Source organism: Zonotrichia leucophrys, chromosome 9 (genome assembly GCF_028769735.1).
Source record: "Zonotrichia leucophrys gambelii isolate GWCS_2022_RI chromosome 9, RI_Zleu_2.0, whole genome shotgun sequence".
NCBI lineage: Eukaryota > Metazoa > Chordata > Aves > Passeriformes > Passerellidae > Zonotrichia > Zonotrichia leucophrys.
The window spans coordinates 19242000-19260264 of NC_088179.1; the positions used below are offsets into that span (position 1 = coordinate 19242000).

Below are 18265 nucleotides of genomic sequence, written 5' to 3' on the forward strand. Positions count from 1 at the left end.
CCGCGCTGGGCTTGTGTGGCCGGGCCGGGCCGCTCCTCCTCGCCTGGCCTCGCCTCCCGGCTCCGCTGCTTCCCTTCCTCCTTCCTTCCCTCCCTTCCTTCCCTTCCCTCCGCCGGCGCCCATTTCGGCGCGGCCGGGCACCCGGAGTGTCTGCGGGCCGCCGGCTGCTCCGCGCCGCTTGGCTCCTTCCCCCAGTAACAGCTCCCACATTCCGCCCCGATCCCTCCTCAATCTCAATCACACACACACATATTACTTTTTTTTTTTCCCCCCTCCTTCCTCGGGACTTAATCTCCAGTCCCCCCCCCCCCCGCCCTCCCCACCCTCCCCTCCCCCGGCCCCTGGCTCGGATATAATTGAATATCACAGCGCTACGCGCTGGGTATTTTTTTTCCTTCCTCCTCCTGTGTGTGTGTGGTGGTTTTGTTGGTTTTTTTTTTCCTGGTGTTTTTTTTTTCTCCTCCTCCTCTCGGTGTGGACACCTTAAAAATACATATATATATATATATATATGTGTGTATATACATATATATATAATCGATAACTATACGCGTGTACACACACACACACAGACACACAGGCAGGGATGTGCGCGTATATACACGCGGCGGTATAAAACACACGGGAGGAGGAGAGACAATCCAGGGTGAATTCCTCGTGCCTCCATTCCCGGGGAAAGGGGGGAGCAGCCGCTCGCAAGGTAAGAACCGGGGGGCTCCGAGCCCCGGGGGCGGGCAGGGGCCGGGGATGGGGGTGGGGGGCGGCCGCCCTGTTTGTGTCGGTGCGGACGGGAGGGGGATGGGACCACAACGCCTCTGTGACCCCCCGTTTTTATTAATATGTGTGCATATATATATATATATATATACAGACACACACACACATATATATACACACACATATTTATCCCTTCCCCTCCCCCACCCCGCGCCGCTGGCTTCCCCTCCCCCACCCGCCTTCATATTTTTTAAAATTAAAAAAAAAATAAAAAAAGAAAAGGTTTAATGGAGCGGGGGGATGGGGGGGACACCGGCCTCGGCAGCGAATGGCACACTGGAGCCATGGCGAGAGGCCTATTTTTAGCCCGATTTGTGTGGAAGAGCGGCTTCCCCTCCCCCCCTTCCCGCATATTTACTTGGGGGGGGAGGGGAAGGGGGGGCAGGGCCGGGTCGGGGTGGGGGAGGGGAGGCCGTTCCCCTCCCCCACTGGCGGAGCCCTCCCCCATCCCGGCTCCCGTTCCTGGGGAGGGGATGCACCCCCGCCCCGGGCCGTTCCCCATGTGCCCCCCAGTGCCAAGTTATTGATCAGTTCGGCGGCGAAGTTCGGGTGGAACATGCAGTGCCCCGCGGTGCCAGCGAGCGGGCCCGGTTCGGGGCATTAAATAACCTTATATATCCCCATTTCCCAGCGTCTCTCCTTCCCAGGGCTTATCCCTGTCCGAAACCCTGGTGTAAATTGTGTGTTGCATCAATTAGAGGGGCTCGCGCGGTTGATGCAGTGTGGACTGTTTTCTTGCTGGAGGATTTAAGTCCTGAAATATGTGGCTTGTTATTGTTGTACCCTCGAAAGGGTTAAAATTTATCGTGTTGTTCCAGGTGAATTTAATCTTTCATCACCGAATTTCCTTTTAAGGCAGCTTGACAGAATAAAAGTCTCTCCCTCGCTTGTCTTTATCCCCAGAACAGCAAAACTTTGTCTGTGCTTTATGGCAGGGGCTGGTTGCTGCAGATGACACGTGAGTCTGGAGGAAAGTTTGGTTTGTAGGTCGCTGTGTAGGAAAGTGAAGTTTGCTGGTGAAGTTTTTACTACTCTCCAGTGTGCTCGACTTCCTCGTTTTCCTGTCTGTGTAAATCAAATTCCTAACTGATTTATGGGGGAGGGGATCACAAAACATATTCCTTCCTTATTGTTAAGGCATGGGAGGCATGATCAGGAGAAACAGGTCTTTGTTGCATAAAAAAAAAAGAGTTTTGCGGGCTTGTCTGACTCGCTTTGCTGTCCTTCCGTGCTAAAATAAATGTCTGAGCACGTTGTGTGCTTTAAAAAGGTTCTTTGCTGTTGATGGTCTCTGCCCTTTGGGTGTTGTGAGTTGTGCTCCTTGAGCAGCAAGGGCGCCATGTGCAAAGTTGGTGTTTGGGGTTTGGTTGTACCTGGGTTTTGGGGCAGTTTGGTGCCCTTTTCTTGCTCTGAGTAACCCAAAGGCTTGTCCACGTGAGGCTCACGTTGGGTTTGGGGCCTTCCTTTGGACATGTGTGTTAGTGGGCTTTTTGGAATATATTCCAAATGAGGACTGGACTGCAAGCTCCTGTGTGTGTCCTTAAATTTAAGTGAGTGGGTATGTGTTTATGGATGAGCTGTGAAGGGGTTTTTGCCCTTATTCATTGAAAAAAAGGGGCTGCTAATGGTGCGTAGGGCACAGGTGGTGCCCTGTAATTGATCGAAACAAACTTTCTGTAGTTTTCTCTCGTGGTTTTTTTCCCTTTGTTTTTGTTTAAGTTCTAATGGAATGGCAACATTTGTATTATTTACCTAAGGTCACCTAAGCCGGTACACTGTCGCTATCTTAAGTTTTCTTGGAGGAAGTTGGATTTTTCTCCATGAGAACCGTGTTTTCTGGTACTCTGTCTTGGGAGCGTGGTGGCCTGCCTCCCAAACTGTTATTGGGAACACCTGGAGAACACTTAGCACTCATTCCTTCAGGAAAGGAGAAGGAAATGTAATTTAAATCTATGAAAGGAGTTGGGGTTTGGCTTTTGTGCTTTATAATTTATTTTTAAGACTTTTCAAGTGTGTATAGTTTTTGTTTGTTTGAACGTGCACAGCCATAACGCGTGTTTGTAGCATAAAGAATACAATAATTACAGAAGATTCTGTTGCTTAAGCTTTTTCCCCCCCCCTTCAAACAGGTAGTTAAAATTTTTTTTTCTTGTGAGTTTCTTTTTTAATATGAATACTTCTTTCAGTTTTACTCTATATATGGTAATTATTGATGTTTGTGTAATGCTTTGAAGTTGCAAGGCAGGGTATAAGCACTAAGTACCCAACAGCAATACTTCATAGTTATTTTCCCATCATGAAAGAGTTTGATGCTAAAAAGTGCTACAGCCCTAAGCATAAAAGAGGCTCTGGATGGATTAGGGGAAATGGCCAAAATTGCTGATAATGTTGTTTTCAGATAATAGTTTTAAGTTAGGAAGAACAGATCTGAATAATGTAAAGCAAACTGAGTTATTTTACCTAACTTCATTTTGGTCAGGAATTCAATAGAACGTGGACTTCACATTTGAGTCAGAACGTGTTTGCTGTTAAAAGTTCTGTAGTGGCAGTAAAGACCCACATCCTACAAGGATGTAATCGTGCACAAGTCAGGAAGTCCTGTAAAACACACAGCTCTGTGAACATCACTGGGCTCGTTCAGCTGAATGAGCTCTGCAGCTGTCTGTGAAGTTGCTCCCAGAAGTTGGGTGTGTTTTGTATTAGTGGTGGGCAGTAGGATGTGAATCTTTCATTACCCCGGTGCTGTTTTGGTACAACAGCACTGTACAGTGTCTAGGGAAGGCTGAGGTAGTGGTGGGTGTGACACCTTTTCATCACTGATTCCTCTGCTCGTTGGGAGTCCCAAGTGACAGTCACCCCTGCAGTTTTTGCTTGCTTTGCCTGTCTCTTCTGCCCCCCTGGTCCCTCAGCTGCTGAGGATTGTGGTGCCTGTGTGAATTCTGACACCTTGCTGGCGAGGACACTGCTGGCAGGTGGAGCAGAGACACACACAAGTCTCCTGCCAGCCTTCCCCTGCCCAGCTGGGATAAGGTGGAGGTGGTAGAATGGTCTGGTCTGTGCTTTGGAGAGGAGAGCAAGGACAGGGTGTGCTGCAGGTCGGTGTTGTGTCAATACTGCAATATTGTGATTGTGAGATGTATCGTACCCAAGTGTGACTCACTGATAATCTAACTCACGTTGTTCATTTGGAGTGGTGTGATACTGGTCTGTGCTGACCATCCTCACTGGGTGTGTGTTTGCACATGCCTGCACCCCGAGTTCAGGGTGTAATAATGGCTGTATTTAGTGCCCTAAACATCAGCTCATGCAAGTAGCTGCAGGTTGGGAGAGAAGTGAAAGTGTGTGTGTGTGCACACTCTGTAATTATGCATGTTTGGCTCCTGCAAAAAGTAACTGCTCTGAGAATATACTCATTGCATGCTCATTTTTAAATACAAATTTAAGTGTTTGTGTTAGGTGAAGGAGTGTCAGGAGCTTCCCATTAGGATCTATGATTGACAGCTCATTTCTGGTTTTGAGTTGCATTGCTGCATTAATGTAGTAGCTTCAAATTAACAGGTGATGAAGAAACCATTTCTGTGTTTCTGCTGTTGATTTAGCTACCTGTCCCAAATCTGCCCAGTTTTTTAAGTGCTGAAGTATGAAGTTAGATGGTCTTAATTTCTGTAAAGTCACTTAAATGACAAGTGACTTTACTAGAAAAAGGTTCAAGTGATCCTGACCAGAGTAGATGGAGATGGCTTTATTCATTTTATAATTGGTTTCTTCTGAGATAAAGTGTGACAATGAAATGAGGAATAAGGAATATCTTTTGATATGAAATTGTAGGGGACTATATTGGCTTTCCTTTAATTTTGCAAAATTGAATTAGCTAACTGGAGGTAAGAAGCAGTGAAATGAGGCAGCATAGCTGTCACTCTGGGAGAGTTGATAGCTTGAGTGAAAAGGTTTGGAAGTCTGGTCTGGAAATTGCCAATTTTTATGAAAACTGGAGAACTTAGGGTTCCGCCTTGTGGTGTCTAGTCCAAGATGAGAAGGCCCTTTCCTTCCCACTTGTAATGAAAACAAGGCTGAGCTTGTTTATACAAAATGCCCTAGAGTCTAGGTGGCCTTGTTTGAGCTCAGGTTAAATGTGTCTCTGGTTCGGAAGGATCTGCAGAACTCAGCTTACACTCTGAAACCTTTGTCTTTAGTACCTTACCATTACATTTCTGTGACATCCTTTAGACTTTTTATATTGATAAGAAGCCTTAAAAATAATTCTGCCTTGATAAGAAATAAGTGGTCATTCCAGGCTGGAGGTTGTGTAATGGTAAGGGAGAATGCACGCACTGGTTGGGTGTGTAGGATTTTGCTGTCTTGGCTAGCCAAGGAGTGAAATTGCTGGGGTTGCAGCTCACACCTGCTCGCTTGCTTCTTGCATGGGCTGATTACTGGGAAGACTTTTGAGTGCATTTCCTTACCTGTAGAAATAGTAATCAGAAAGTCTGGTGAATTGGTGTAGCTTTCTGAAGAACTTACTGAAAAAAGCTCCAAAGTGACGAGGGAGAGCGTTGTGGAATTGTCTTGGCCAATATATATGCAGTGTCTTTTAAAAGTCTCAATTTAATTTGGATATAAGTGTGTGTGACCAAACTCAGTGCTAAGTGAGGATAGTGAGGTCCTTTGAAATATGTTAGCTGGAATGCCAGAAGCAACATCCCTAGGTATGCTATTGGCCTAACACACCATTTTTTGAGGATGAGTAATGCAGGCAGATTGGGTGTCAGCCTGGCTCTGTGGTTCAGTGCCTGCCCATGGCCCTTCCTGGTGCCCTCTGTATCCTGCTTGCCTCCAGGAGCTGGAGTTGTGGTGCCAATGGGGATCTGGTGCCTGAATTTGTGCTGTAGTTGTGCTTGGTGCAAGCTTGACTCCTTTTAAGAAGAGTATAAGCTGGCATCTGCATCTCCAAAGTAAGATATTAATAGTCTTATTTTCAAAGATGCTGAGTCCCCGCAGTTGCATGTGAAGTTGGCAGTCTCTGTGTGTGCTTAGCATTTCTAAAAATCAACTCTTGTGTGTGGTTTGCAGGCTCTTGCAAACTCCCGTGAGGGTGTAGTTTCTGTTCCTGGGAGCAGTATTAGTAAAAGGCTATGTTGTGTGCTCTGACTTGTGTTTATTGTTGTAATTCTGAAGTCTCCATGTTGCAGAGGAGCAATCTTGCTTACTAGTAATGTCTAGCAGTAAAAAATCAGAATCATCCAGAGAAAACAGTTGTGTGGGATTTTTTGTTTTATGATCTGAGGCTCTGTTCAATCTCTGCTCAGTGTCAGTGTGTTACAGACCCTCTCCACACCCGTGTGCCATATGCAGACACACGGGGTGTAATTTCCTATCGCTGGAGGTGCGTGGCTGGAAGTTTGAGCTGGTGGGGTGTGAGTAGCAGACCTTCCCTTCCCCTTCAGTGGGGCAATAGTTTTGCCCAGTGGGGCAATAGTTTTAGTTTTTGGCAGGGCAGGCGAGCAGCTGGCCCTTCAGTAATGCTGGTGCTCCTTTTAACCCGTTGTGGGTTTGGGGAATGATTCAGTCGCTTCTCTGGCTGCACACAGAGCTCCCTCTCGCCCCACTGACGTCAGGCTGATGGCAGATTTTTATGAATTGGGACCGTGAAAGTGGAAACTTTGCTCTGTGCACAGCTACGTGCCTGTTGGTGGCAACCAGAGAGCTGCAGAAAAGATCTCTGTGCTGCCTATTCCTGGAGCAATTTTTCCAAGGTTATGAGTTAAGGGTCAAATATTTACTCTTTGTGAAAATACAGTGCTAAATACCATGTCTGGTGCCAAAACCACAGAAACTGTCAAGGGCTAGAGTCCTAAATAGAACCCATCCTCAAAGTTACATCCATTTGACATTAACAATGTTAAAAGTTCAGGCTCTTCACATGGGTGACCTATTGCCAGCAAACTGAGTGGGGAATTATGGATGGCGAGCACATGTGAGGCAGATTTGAGTCCCCTGATGGTTCCCTAAAAGTACCAGGCAGAGAGGAGACAGTTTGATTTCCTGGAATAAGTTGCCCAAGCTGTCCAAGGAGTGGAATAACAAGTTTCATAGCTCTTTAGTGGTTTTTGGACAGACTGATTCATGCTCGAGTGTCAGCATGACTCCTGAAAATACTATTTTGCTTTGTAAAAATAGTATTAAAAAGATGTCGTTATTTTTCATTTATTATTGATATTGGTCTAACTTACAGTCCTCTTGGACAAATGAGCATTTTTGCCATTAATTTCAGCAGTTGGGAGAGGAGCTTACCTTAAAATACCAATTGATCTTAAGAGAGATGAGTGAGTCTGGCCCTCCCCCCCTGCTTCCTGGTCTCTCTAGCTCACAGTAAGCATGAGAACTTTTCCTCTTTTAGGTTATGTCTAAATTTGTGGGGAAAAAATAGTTTTGATATTGCATAGACCTATGGGGGAAATAACAGGAGATCTGGGTCAAAAAAGTAGGACGTGCAAGATTTAGAAGCTGTTGAAGTGTATTTATTTGTCCTATATTAGGTTAAAGGAAGTATTGGTGCTCTCAGTTTGGCAACGTGTCCTTCAGTGCTGTAAAGGGAAGACAACTGCTAAACAATGAATCACCACTAATTTTTGTATGGATGTTCACATTCTTCTCTAGTGCAGAAATTTCTGATTGTGTATCAACACAAGCACACTTTCCTAAATGCAGACTCTTGGAGATAAATTTTAATTGGGAAGTGCTTTGTAAAAATACGGATTTTTTGCTATGATGATGTTTGTGATTCTGTAATGTATCAGATTTTATACTTTTTAATGTACTGACAAAGCAAAGTTAGCACAAATGTGGATGGGGGAAAATGAGGGACGGTGTGGTCAAACCATCTATTAATGCTGACATCGAATAAATTGTGCTAGGAACATATCTTGTGTAGCAATGGACTAGCTGTTTCCCATTGCTCGTGCAACAAATCTGGGGTTTATAGAACTGGGGTCTGTACTTGCTGAACAATAGGAATGTTTTCTTGATGCTGACATGGTACCTGGTTTTCTACTTTATTTTGAAGGCACAACTAAATTTCACAATCTGGTATATTGTTTAGACTGTAAGTATCTACCATTGTGGGCATGAAAAAAGTCAGCAATATGAAACTTCAATATATTGAGTTGTGACAAAACTTGCACACAAATACAATGAAACAACCTACTAAGCAGTTTTGATGAGCTTGATCTGATAGCAGGAACGGATGTCTAAATGTAGCTGATTAATAGAAACCAACTTATTTTTCTTTTTTTTTTTTTTAACATCTTTTTGCCCTTATAGTAAATATTTGTCACAGTTGTTTGAGTTGTAAGAAAAATGCTTTGTATTTCTGTGAATGTCTTCCAGGGCAGATTGTGAATGGCCTTTGATTACATTAGAAATATCAATGTTATTTTGCTGTTGGCAAAATCCATGTTAGTTGGTTCTTCTGCTGTCTATGTGTGCAAGGTTGTTTTTTACTTATCCTAGTTCATCAAAGCCTTTTGTAAGATTCTTTTTTACAGTACATATAATACACATTAAATACATTAGCAATTAAGTTTTAAGAGTCTCTTCTATTAAAATAAAACAAAAAGCCCTCTTTACCACTGGGTCATCCCATTGAGGTGCCTGGGCACAATACAGCCCTCCTAGGTGTATTATTTTCTTTTGTCTTAAAAAATGAGCCCTCTCTTTGTATGGTTCTGTGGGCTGGTTGTGAAGGCACCAAATTCAATTTTCCCATCAGTGTGCCTGGAACACAGCTGAGGTCCCATGTTAGAGAGAGACTCACTGCTTGCATGTGCTGGGCACTTCTGGAGATCCTGTGCGTATCAGGAGAAATGGTGGGAAGAGTTTCTAGAAAAATTACATGAAAGATAAAGGGATGGAAACTTCCAGAGGTAGCCAGGGAAAACACTGTGGATGTGTTTTGACTCACTCTTTGACGCTAGGGGTGACTTCACACGCGAGGCTCGGGGGGTATGTGAAATGCAGTGTCAGACTCGGGCTAGGAGAACGTCCCTTACGTAGGCTGAGGTCTGGCTGTGGTGCCAGCAGCAAGGCTTGTGTGTGTTGGACACTGCTGCAGAGCTCCAGAAAGCTCCATTGATGGTGTTAGAATATGTGAAATTTCATTCTGTGCTTAATGTGCCTCCCACTTACCCAGCTGTGGCCCGGGCCTGCAACCCTGTAACTACGTGCTTGTGGAACAGAGTTTTGTCAAGGTGAAATGAAAGAAATGCTCAGGTTTTAAAAACACATTCAGAGATCAGGTTAGTCAGATTTCATTTGTGTTAATGTTCCTGTAAATGGTGAAAGTTTGGAGCTGCAATGTATTTCCGTGTGCCTGTTGCTGCCTAGTTGTATTTGTTAATCTGATGCTGCTGGGCCTACTGCTGTTCTGTGTAATTAAAATAACCCCCCGAGCCTCCCCCTGTGTGATAAAAAGACAAGTGGTGCAAGATTGTGCTGCTTTTTTCTTTCTGGATTAACCCTTTCCAAGTGTCAGGGTGGCTCTGCCTTCTCCTCTTGGCCCTGCTCCTTGTCCGTGCTCTAGCAGGAAAGTAGCAGCTGAGCTGGCAGTTTGCACCATTTTATTCTTACCCCTTCCTAAGGCTTTATTTGATTTTTCTAATCATTCCCCACCTGGTGTTTTGTTTTTTTAATTGTTTTTTCCTGGGCTTTCTCTGTCCTTTTTGTTATTTTGGACTTTTTATTTTGCGTTCTCCCCATCTGTTCTCTCGTCAGTCCTTTAAATCAAATTAGTGCCTTCTTGTTTCTGTTCTCTGGGTCTTCTCTGCTTTCTTCCTCTTTCTCAAAATGTTAAATTTATATGCAGGACTCCGTCCTAGGTAGCCCTCTTGAACTGGAGGGGTTGAATGGGTTTGGATGATGTAGCCTGAGTCAGTGGTGGAGCAAAACCTGCTGGGGAAGTTTCATTTTCTGTGTGTGCCCCTGGCAGCGAGCAGGAGGTGAGTGGGGGCCTGCCTGCGGGCACATGGGTGCTTGGGATGGGCACACAGGGCAGGAAATGCAGAGGACAAATTTTGGCAGTGCTCCTCTATGATAAAAATAATCTTGGCTCTAGGCATATAGCATTGATCCAACTCTTGATGAAGTCAGAGGGAGGCTTTGGAGGGAGTTGGTGTGAGCATTTAGTACAGACACGAAAAGCTGAGGAGGTTGGAGTGAAAACCTCGGCGCAAGGTGCGGTTGGCTTTGTGCTCTTCAAAATAAGGGGTTTTATGCAAGAACTTTTTATTGACATTGTGACTTAAAATTAGTGAAAACAAAGTCAGTCATGGTGAAATCAGTGGCAGCCTTATCTTATTGTTTTTATTGTGGGTAGTGTTGACAAGTCACATGCCCCATTGTTCTGGGTGAACAAACAGGGCTTTGAGGCTGCGGGCTGCGACGTGCGCACAGGCGCCTTTGTCCTGTGTGGCACTGCGACTTCGGAGCTTTGTCTCTAAAGGGTTCACATCCAGAAGCTGCATGATAAAACACTCTCTTGCTTGATGTCCAAACACCATTTCTGTTTCATGTCTTGTTGTCCAGAACATAAGAAAATAAACACAGGTGACTTAATGGATCATAAACTCTCTCCTACCTCATTTCCCAGCAAAACCTATGGATAGCAGGCTGGTGTTCTGTCTCCAGAGTGGATGTGCTTGGACTGAGAGAATGGAGAATGTGCTTTTGAGAGAGTCAGTAAAAGACATTTACTTGAAAGTTTTCCAGGTGTAAGTCCTTTACCATAGGGCTGGTGACACTGGAGACAATAATAGTTAACCTCATCTGTACTAAAGTCACAGTTTTGTGGATCACCTCTAAATTACTCATGCTGTTTATAAATCCCTGTAATCAGGATATGTGTAGTGTAACTAAGATGGATGCAGTAGAGGCTGGCTGCAGGAGCAGACTTGGCACGTGTAGGCTGTGGATGCAGTCATCCACCCGTATCTGGGGGAGAATTCCATTGAAATTGCTGTGAGTTTTGCTTAAGGAAGAGCAGAAAGATTAGTCTTCCCTGCCTACAGTGATTTTTATTATGTTCTTGTTTTTAGTACATCTTAACAATGGCTGTGTAGCTCATTGTCTGGTCCAGTATTTTTGATTTGTAGAATAAATGTGGTTGTGGTTTGGGGTTTTTTTTTGTTTGGTTTGTTTTGTTTTTTAAATCAGCATATAGTCTTGCTTTTTCCTCTTTGGAAGCTGGTGCTCACAGTGTGTTTTATACCTCTACAGGACTGTTCAGCAAAATGATCTTGAATTGTCAGAGCTCCACACTAGGTATTACCAAGTTGCTTTCATTTGTAATGTCATGGAAGGTGGTAGAAACTTTCAAGCTGGTAGAGATTCTCGTAGCAATCTTGACTGTGTGTCGACAGTGTCAGCTGTGTGTCCATCTGCTCTCTGGTATTAGAAAACTTCCCCAGTTTGGGTGGTTTGCAGGCAGTCTGTAAAATACTGCTTTCAGTTCAATGCAGGATGAATGGCAAACTTTTGGCATCCTGATGTGGGTGTAATACAGCAATGGAATATATTCTGTGCGTTACTGCTCAAGGTTTTCAGACTTTTTTTTTCTTGAGCGTGACTGTAGTTTGTTTGCACAGTCCCTTCGTAGGAACTGCCTGATAGAAAGAATTATGGAATTGCTTTCTGGGTATGAATTCTCTCCATATATTTCCACAGGCCTGTCTAGCTCTGTGGTGGATCCCCAGAGACCTCCACTCCCCACACCCACGATTTTGCCTTTCTGAGTTGACCTAATATACTAGCATATGACAAATAACTGTGTTTACTTTATTTTTTGTTTACATCACTGAAGATTTTCTGTCCACATAATGATTAGGACAGAAAGCTGGTGTCAGGATTATCTGTTATTTCTGCCACTGTGTGACCTTCGCAAATGGATTAACAAATTTACCCATGCACCAGTGATTTAATACTTAACAGGAGCTTTTTCAGACCAGTTCAGTGCCCCGAGATCTTCTGATGAAAGGCTGTGTAGGTAGCAGTGTAAAGTGGCTTTTGTTTAATTTTTCAGTCTCTGCTTACTTGGAGTTTTCAGTTTAAGCAAGTACTCCATTTTAATTTATAGGTTTTGTCTGTGTCTTTTAGTTTTCTGTGGGACAGAACGTGGTCCTTCACATTGGAAATATTTTCTACTAGTGCCAGGACATGTTGAAATCAGGCTACTTGGTTCATAAATTTAGGCATGTTTCTGTCCTTAGTAATGTGGAAATGCAACCTCATATGAAGTTTTAAGATGCCTGCACTTTTTCTGGACCCTGGCAGAGTTTTGGCAGTGAGGAAAGGCAGAACTTTCTTGGTGGAGCCACTTGAGGAATGGGTTTTGGAGAACAGCTACACAAGCAACCACTTATCCCAGCACTGGGGGTGGGAACGGAGGTGATGGGAGCCTTGAGCTGACCCTGTTCTTGATGGAGCAGAGGCACAAAAGAGTTTCTGTCCTCTAATGTGGTATATATCATCTGCCATGCTGAGACAGATTTATGTCCTAAAAACATCATCTCTGGAAGGATGTGTTAAACCCAACAGCTGTTTTGGTGGGGAGAGGGGATTAAAGTCCAGGTAGTTTTGTACACCAGTTTACAGCCTGGCTCCACAAACACTGGCATTGCTACTGTGGAGGCTGTGGCTGAGCCATTGGAGTGAACATGGTTGGTTTAGGTAAGGGTGGGCCATGAGCCCCTTATCTCAGCTGTGCTATCAGGCAGAGCCTCCTCAGAGTGCAGGGGGCCAGCTGATAGCTCAGCCAGCCTGTACATACAGGCTGTACTGACTGCTTGGGCTCACCCATACATAAAATACACATAAATCTTTGCCATGTGCATCTAATTTCATTTAGGTGCGTCTTCCTTTATAGCTTCCTAAATGATTCTTGTTTATAAGTTTAACTATAAACTAATTTACAAGCTTTTATGAAAATCTATTTTTTATGCCCTTTACTGGGAGCCAGTGGTTTTCCTGGTCTGAGGACATTGGTTTCTGGTCAGTGTTTTACTTGTGGGTATAGGTGTCTCCTAAAGCACATCTTGGTCCTGGCTGTCACAGCTGTGCTTGTGACACTGATGAACAGACATTCACTGTTAAATTATTTTTTTTCATGTGTTGTTTGGACATTTTTCATCTGCTGAAAAAATGAAATTTTAGGGAGTGATGTAATTCTGGGGAGTCTCTTCACTTTAGGAGTAGTACCTAAAGTTGTAGACATCTGGGTTTTGCTATTATAAACTGTACTTCTGTATGGTTACTTTTCACCATGCTCTACCTTGTGAAATTTCTCTGGTTAATTTGCAAAGAAAGTCCTGCTAGCAGTTAAATAAATACCTTGAACTTTGCAAAGATGTATTTACACACACTGGCAGCATGGGTTGAAGTTAAAAGTGGGAATTTACAGTACGCTCACATTATTTTTGGAATGACTCCAAGAAGAAAGTGTCTCATTCCTGTTTAGAGTAATATATATCTATATATCAGCTGATATAGCTGTTGGTGTAGTCAAGCCCTAATTGTTTAAAAAAATATTACTTAAGTGTGATTCTTTGGTATATTTAGAAGAGCTGAGTGAAGCCCTTTCTTGGTTGAACCATTTTCTTGTGATCTCAGGCAGTTTGCGTGTTCTTCCTAAGAAATATATTATCGCTCCATTGAAGTCAATTCAGGTTCTTTGGAAGTAATCCAACCTTCAGGAAAGAAAAATATTAGTGTGCATGTTGAGGGAAAGGGTTTCCCTTTATTTCGGAATTTGCTTGTCATGTGTAGCAAATAAGCCATTTTCAGACACATTAAGGCTCTGTGAAACTAATTTTCAGCGCTGACAGTTTTCTAGTCCTGGGTTAAGCAGAAAGATTTAAATTTAATGTTTCCAATTTTTTGTTTTGTTTTAAATAGGAAGGGATATGTATATTTGCTCAGTTGTAATTTGAGTGCCCTGAGTGTTTCAGGATAACAGAAAAATGAACCATTTGAAATGCTGAGGATGACAGGGGTTTTTTTGCCAGTCGTTTGTTTCAGTGTCTGAAATGTGTTGTTGCCAGTTTCAATGTTGGACTTTATGGAAGTAGCCTGTGCTTGGAAACCTTAAATACTTGCAATGTGTTGTTTATTTGGTTTATGAAGTTCTGTGCCATCAGAAGGCTGGTTTTTGTTTTAGCAATGGGTTTTGGCAGAGCACATTCTAGCATATGCAGTCAGTCATAAACAAACTAGAGACCACTAACGCTTTCATCCTGTGGCTGTATCAAAGCATGTAAGGTTGAATTAAAACTGTCTGTCTGGCTGTGCTTCTTGGACCTGTGCTGCACTGAGACTTTCAGGATGCTCAGGATGAAATTCTTTGGGATGCTCACGATAAAACTCTGTGCCTTCTGCCATTAAAGCAGTGACTCTCTTTTGGTTTTTGTGACTTTAATCTTTTAATCAAGGAGGGGTTTTCAGGTTTCCAGGCATGGTTGGTTTGTGGCTGAGGACCAGCGCTGCACACGCAGAGCTGAGTTGGGCGCCGGCTCTCCATGCAGAGCGTGTGGAGCTCCAGCAGTTTGTGCAGGATTTGATGCGCTTCCCGGGGGAGGGCAGGGATTTGGCAGGAGCCTGCCCTTCGGTAGCTGTGTGCTCTCGGAGGTTACGCAAGCTGGGTCATTGAACCGGATTGTGGAGCCTGCAGAGGGCTGCACCAGGGCGGAGGTGAGCTGCAGTGGAGAGCAGCCCCAGGATCGAGGGCTCTCCGCCCAAGGCTGTCACCCAAGGGCAGGACACAGCGAGGACACTCGGGATGGCCTCTGGACAACGTGGACAGGGGAAGAGCTTGGAGCCCTCTCCTCAACACAGGGGTTGAGCAGGCTGTGCTGGAGCACAGCCCTTCTCCAGGAAATTGCCATCCTCCCTGGGACCTGCCCTTCGTTCTCTCCTCAGGTTCAGCCTCCAAACCCATGGCATTCTTCCTACGCCTGTTCAAAGCTTCTTCAGTGTTGCTTCTGAACCAAATGCTGTCTTTGCCTCCTTGTCATTGCAATCATAGAGCTGCATTTTAGAAGTTATTACATTTTTTTAATATTTGCACATATTTCAGTCTATTTTCCTAAATATTTTATTTAGGCTTTTAACACCTCAATGACTCTAAGCCTCAGCTGGTTTTGTTTGGAGCTGTTTCTTCCTCAGGCAGAAATCAGACTTAAAATGTTTTTTCTAAAGTTTGTGAAGAAAAAGCTCTCTGGTAGCATTTCTGAGTTGTTGAGATTAGCTCTGAATTTCCAGATAATGTAATTTTCTTTTTTAAAAGAGGTCCCCTCCCCCCTCCCCGGCAAGCCCTAAAGTATTCTTTGTGTGAATGTACTATATGATCTCTAATTATATGATCACATACCATTCCACAAATAGTGCAATACAATAGCATAGAATTATTTCTAGGATCTGGTAGAGGTCTATTCACTAGACTACCTTAAACCCTGAGCTTGCAAGTTGTTTTGTGTAAATTGACTCCTTCGCCTCCCAGAAGCCCTGTTTACTGTAGCTCTGCCTTAAGCCCAGGTTCAAAGCTTGTTATGGAATCAGGGTTTGGGATGTCAGCCTTGAAAGTTGCCATTTAACTGCTCTCACAGCACATGCATATTAAGTAGGATAGCAGAATAACAGTGAAATTGCTCACCTAGGTCTGCAGATGAATTACCATAATTAACTGCTTCTTCCCATGAATTGCACCTAACGAAGGCTGTGCTGTTGGCTGAAAATAAATTGCATAATGCATTGCTGTTGACTAAATTATTTACATACCTCTGAGAGGAGATGGTATAAAAAGGCTGCAGAACAAGTGCCTGACCATTATGAAAAAGAAATTGGGGGAGGGAATCACAGCTAGAATGTGGTGTAGCCTGCCTTCTCCTGGGTCACCCAGGCGCTCTGTGTCCTGTTTGCAACACACTGTGTGCCTCCATGGTTACATATTTATCACATTGCATTGCATAATGTATGTGTGCAGAAAGCAGAGTTAGATCTGTGCACACAGCCTTGGGCCTGCTCTTAAAAAGAGTGTGGCTGTGTAGTTATAAATTGCTAAAAATGACTTCTTTTTTTCTTCCCCCTGTGTAACTGGTCCCAAAATATCTGAATTCAAAAGCAGAATGTGGCTTAAAAAAATCAATTATAAACCAAACTGGACAATTTTTTAAATGCTTGCTGTTCTGTGTTTACTTGTGAAGTGTCCTTTGTGTGCCTGTTGTGAGGTGGTTGAGGACTGAGCTATATCCATTATGTGTTTTTCCTAACTTCTTATTTAGCCAAGAACTGTTTTAAAAGAGCTGTATTTGGATTTGCCATCCTTTTGTTGTCTTGTGGAATGCTGTGCATCTCTATTTATTACAACTTACTAAAAAAGATGGCTCGATGGCATAGAAACTGCTTACAGTAATTTACCAGAGGAGTCAGGCAATAAATATGTGTGAGCTGCTCCATGCACACACAGTGGTAACACCAAAACAACTGCAGCAACTGAACATGGGCTCCATCAGAGGTGGTTCTGTGTTAGAATTTTCCAAAATAAGGCTTGTGTTTTGCATAGGCAAAAACCAATCTGGAATTGTAGATCTTGATTCCTAATTTTCTGGGGGTTTGCTTTGGGACTTTGTTTTGGGCCTAATCTTGACAAAATCCTTGACAAAACTTGGAAGTCCTTATTTTTTTTCCCCTGTGCATGGGATTGTCCATCCCTCTGCCTCCATCGCAGAGGTGGTGGCTCAGGATGGACAAAGGAAGCTGCGAGTGGGGTCAGGGCCCTCACAGAAACTCAGTTGTTTATGTGATCACTTCTGGTTATGGTCCCAGTGGAAATGTGGCTGCAGTGGGGAAAAGCTTTGTAAAAACAAGTCCGCCGAGGAAATTGGATCGCAAATAATTTTTTATAAGTAGGCCAAAACATTGCGTGATAAGGTTTGTATTGAGTAGGCTCCCTTTTCTTGCCAAATTAGCTGGAATAGGTCAGCTTTTGTGATAATAGCAATGAGAAAAACTAGTCAGTTGTTTTTTGTTGGCTTTTTTTTTTTTACCTATTAAAAATTTTTCTTGAAAAGCTTTATTTCCTGTTTGAGAACATGTGCTTGAAGTTTGGCAAAGATATGATCTTTGTGTCAGCAGGGGATATTTTTGGCTTGGTTTTGTTTTGGATTTGTTTTGTTGGTTTGGGGTTTTTTTATTGTTGGTAGGGCTATTGTGTAAAACATAAATCTGACATAGGCAGCCTTAGTTTTTGCATTTCTAATAGACTGTTCAGGCTGGTGAACCACTTACTGTGGAGAGGGTGTGTTGCAGTATTAAATAGCGATAAATGACAAAAAGCCATTAATTGGTATGCAGGCAAAAGTGTAAAAATAGCAGAACAGGCTTGGAAATAAAATACATCAATGCTACCTAATATTTGTGGCATACCTAACAAATTATGACAAAATGTTTTTAACAAACACTTTTTTCCAAAATTTCAGAATGCTTTCAAACACTGTACGCTGCACTGTACGCTTCCTAGTGATGAGTGATTACACTGCTGCAAATACATCCTGTCCAAAAAAATGCCACAGAGGAAAACTTGTTTTGTGTGTGTAGATTTTGACCTTTTTTTTAATATTGTTTCCTATTTATATTTTTAGAGAATGATCCAAATTTAATTTATGGGAAAAAAAAAAGGGAGATTTCCATAGGAGATTTCCATTTCTCAAAGGTTTTGAGATTTGCAGTGAACAGAAAGGGAGTCTGCTCATGGTTATTACAGTCCTTCAGACAAACAGTGAATCTTGAAATCATTGCTGAAGGATGGAGCCTTTTCTGCTGTTCTTCTCTTGCTGTTACTGAACTTCTGAGCTGTTGTTTAGGAGAGAGGGATGATAGAAAAGACAGCAAAGACCTTGGGAACACCCTGCCAGAATTTGAAATCTGAACTGGGGTGTTGTAAAGGCATATTTCCCTTTAGAGCACTGGAAGAGGAGACCAGGGCCATAAAAATGCAGAGGAAGGGGAGAAGTAGCATTAATTCTGTTTCTTGCTCTTCCCTTTGGAGCACAGATTCCATGAATGCCTGAGTTCAGTGCCCTGCTTTAATGTGGTGGGAATTTCACCAGCTTCCTTGTTCTGTCTGTTAACAATCAACTGATTGAGGGTCACGAGTGCTTTACAGGACACGGCCACCTGACGTGGGACAGGGACCCATCAGTGCTCTGGGGTTTACGTGTGCCTTATTGTGTGCAGGTACAACTTCAGTGAAAATATTGTACAGTAGGGAAGGGATAGAGAGAGAGGAAACTCTGCATGGAATTACCGATTTTAAATTATGTGGGCGGAGAAATGGTAATTTCAGAATGTGGCATAACTGTCTCCAAATTTGTTTGGTTTCTTACTGGGTTGGATGAAGATTTTTGTGTGTTATAGAAAAAATTTAAGCGAAGTGTCACAAAGGGAA

The 18265-nt window shown here is 43.3% G+C and overlaps 1 protein-coding gene across 4 annotated transcripts in view; it reads left to right on the forward strand.

The window, feature by feature from the left end:
• The first annotated feature begins 365 nt into the window (after positions 1–365).
• The window catches only part of TBL1XR1 (TBL1X/Y related 1), a 105030-nt gene continuing 87130 nt past the window's right edge, over positions 366–18265 (forward strand). The window contains exon 1 of one of the 4 annotated variants that reach the window (XM_064720833.1): positions 366–700. The gene's annotated coding sequence lies outside the window, so the exon portion shown is untranslated. Of the gene's footprint in view, positions 701–1674; positions 1736–18265 lie in introns of those variants that run through there. The other 3 variants (XM_064720831.1, XM_064720835.1, XM_064720832.1) reach the window with 3 other exon arrangements.